We start from the raw sequence: 3,280 nt of genomic DNA, 5'->3' as shown, positions 1-3,280 counted from the left end.
AGTGGGCTTCCTGTTCAGGCGCCAAATGTAGGGATCTGTTGGTCTCACTGTGATCTGTTCTACCTTGGGAGAAACAGTGGCAGGAATGAGAAGAGATAGACTAGAAGACAAAAGCTGGGCTAGGTAGTTGCTGGTCTGTCTGATGGGGAAGACTAACTCCATGCACAAGAAAACTTATGCTTATTTATACTTTTGCAAAGTTAGTAACATGTAACACAAGGTTGCCTAGTGACTAACAGCTGACCTTACCCAGACAGGATATTTCTCTCAGGACTGAGGCAGCTTGTTTGCTTTGGGCACTGAGACCTAGTTCCACCTACGCACATTTGATCAATTTCCTAGCTTTTGGTGCTCCCAACACAATGTTACAATTCTCCCACATAGTGTTGCTTCACTAGGAAAATGTCACAATAAGTGTCACATGACTGAATCCCTACAGGTAGTTTCAAGGAAAATAAATCAAGAAGATTGTACAATACAAAATGTATGATGTATTTACTGTGCACTGGACTCTTTATTACACGAAAGATCTCTTCAGCTCGTACTCCTAATTATACGATCAGATGACTTGGACTATTGTTTTCATTTTGTCATTGGGAAACTGAGGTACAAAACACCAAGTAAACTGACCAAAGATACACAGCTAGGGAATAGTAGGCGGGATACAAACTGAAGACCCTGGAACCCGAGTTTGAGGCACTCAGTTAGAAAGTCAGAATATATAAGTATTTGAGATTCAAATCAGGTGCTGAAACAAAGTCACGTTTGATTAGAAAATCCTTGAAACAGCTGAACAAATTAACAGTGAAAATAGCATTATCTGTAACTATTCAGATCAATTAACCAATGTCGATTGTATACCATCTTATCTCACGGCCAGGTAGGTACATCTAATATCTGGCTTTTGAGACCATAGCCCCTTTGGGAAGCTCTTGTGGCTGCACTTAAAGAAATGCAATCTATGCAGTTAGACTCATTCAGATCAGGATTTGTATCATTAATTTGTCTATAGACGTTTCTGATACATTACACACTTCTACGTAGGTCAGTTTTCCCATGGCTGGGACAAAATACCTGACACCTGCAATTGTGAAGATGTTTGATTTGGCTCAGAGTTTCAGGCTTCTTGGTCCACAGTCAGCTAACTGGCTACTAAGTGGGGACACCATGGCAGAAGGGTGTGGTGGAGTGAAAGTCCTCACTCCATGACAGCCAGGAGGCAGGAAAGGTGGCAGAGAGGAAAGGGCCAGAGACCAGACAGAGTCCCCAAGATCACATCCCCATGACCCACCCATATACACGTAGAAGTATGTTTCACTAATTCCCGAGGTGACTTTCAAGCCAAGCAAGGTGGCAATCAAGATTAACTGCCACTTTCTGCCTCCATTATCACAGAGTAATGGTATCTTGGGATTGAGAAAAGCTTTCTACATAATGGAATACTATTTCAGTCTTAAAAAGAAAGAAATTCTGTCATTTGAAACAACATGACCTGTAGGAAGTCGTGCTAAGTGAAGTAACCCAGGCACGGAAAGACTGAGTACAATCTAAAAAAGTTGAACTCACTGAAGTAGAGATAGAAAGGTGGGTACCACAGGCTGGGTACAGGGAGGGCAAGGTGAGAAGGGGGAAAGTGTAGAGCAGAGGCTCCAAGTTTCAGTTAGAGGTGAGGAATACGTTTGGTGATCTGTATAGCTAATGATAAAGTATTGTATATTTCATCATTTTTTTTTTAATTTTGTATTTTAGGGAAGGGTCTACAGGGTGTTCAGGGTCTCACTACTAGATCAGACTTGTAGTGATCCACCTGTTTACAGCCTCCTGAGAGCTGGGATTACAGGTACACACCACCATGCCCAGTCTCAATTGCCATCTCAGCATGCCCTAGGGGGCAGGGCCAGTGCGGAAGACCTGAGGATTGAACCCCTGGCCCCTGCACCTGCTTGCAGGTGCTTGAATCCACTGAGCTTTTTGGCCTGCCCTTATTTCATCATTAGCAAGAGAAAGAAGGAAAAATAGAGAAATTTTAAATGGCTCACCACACACACATAAATAGTTGAGATGACAGATATGTTAATTTGCTTGATTTAATCATTCCAGTGCGTGTACACACACACACACACACACACACACACACACACACACACACACAGACACACACACACCACTGTATCCTGTAAATACATATAGCTATTTGTCAGTAAAACTTTTCTCCCAAAGAACTTGGATTATTTTATTGATTTTATGACATAACAAGCAGTGAATAATGCATTTTTTTCTCACCCTATATACATGGGGAAGTCAAATGAGGAGGAAGGTTCAGACTGGAGTGAGGGGTTCAGGGACAAGGATGGAGCCAGGCTGGTGCCCCTGCCTCTACTACACTACTTCAGGTCCTGTGTGACGTCACAGGGGGCACTGAGTGGCCCTTCTGCCTTGGAGTAGAGCAGGCTTCCAGCTGTGTCACCTCCCTTCCTAGGGGTGGAGCCCAGCTGCTGTCTATGGAGTCTGGAGTTGGTGCAGACATCGAGGAAGGAATCTCTTTGGTCTTTGCATGTTCAAAGACTGAAGGGGTATTGCTTCATCTTTTTAAGAAAATGATGCTAATTGAACCAAGCACACGCACAGTGGGTGACTAGACACACTGCAACTCCAAGTAATAAACCCTTCTTCCACCCCTCTGTTCTGGCCAGGGCTGTCCTCCTCCCGAAGACGCGCAACTCAGAGAGCTCAGACTACTCAGAAGTCATTGGGGGGACGTGAACACACAGCCAGCCGGAATCATGGCAAAGAAAATGAGGCCTCGGTGGTTTTTCTTTTCATTCTTTTTTTCCCCCCACAAATGCAGAATCTACCAGCAACTTTAGTACTGTGGCAGTTTCTGATCTATAGGAAAGTCGAGATTGTTTGTGCTATTATTTATAAAAAGTCATAAAAATTTGAGGACCATTAAAATTTCCCAGCTATGTTTTTGTTCACTTTCAAAACAGATTAAGATGGATAGCAGTAATAGCTTAGGGTTGGTTTAGTCCTTGCTACCTGGCAGACACTAGGGAACCCTGATACCATGGTAACAGCCTCAGAAAATATACCTGCTATCCCTGCACTCCAGGGGATGAGACAGGAGGATGGCTGAGAGTTCAAGGCCAGTCTGCGTCTCATAATGAGGCTATGTTTAAAAACAAAATAAGACAACCAGAAAGTAAATGTTACCATCATAAGAACCATAAGGACTAACATCAAAACAACATGGTTATTTGGACTTACAGCTGAGATTTTT

This window comes from Octodon degus, unplaced genomic scaffold (genome assembly GCF_000260255.1).
Source record: "Octodon degus isolate 3935 unplaced genomic scaffold, OctDeg1.0 scaffold00004, whole genome shotgun sequence".
NCBI lineage: Eukaryota > Metazoa > Chordata > Mammalia > Rodentia > Octodontidae > Octodon > Octodon degus.
Note: the sequence above shows the minus strand (reverse complement) of the source record.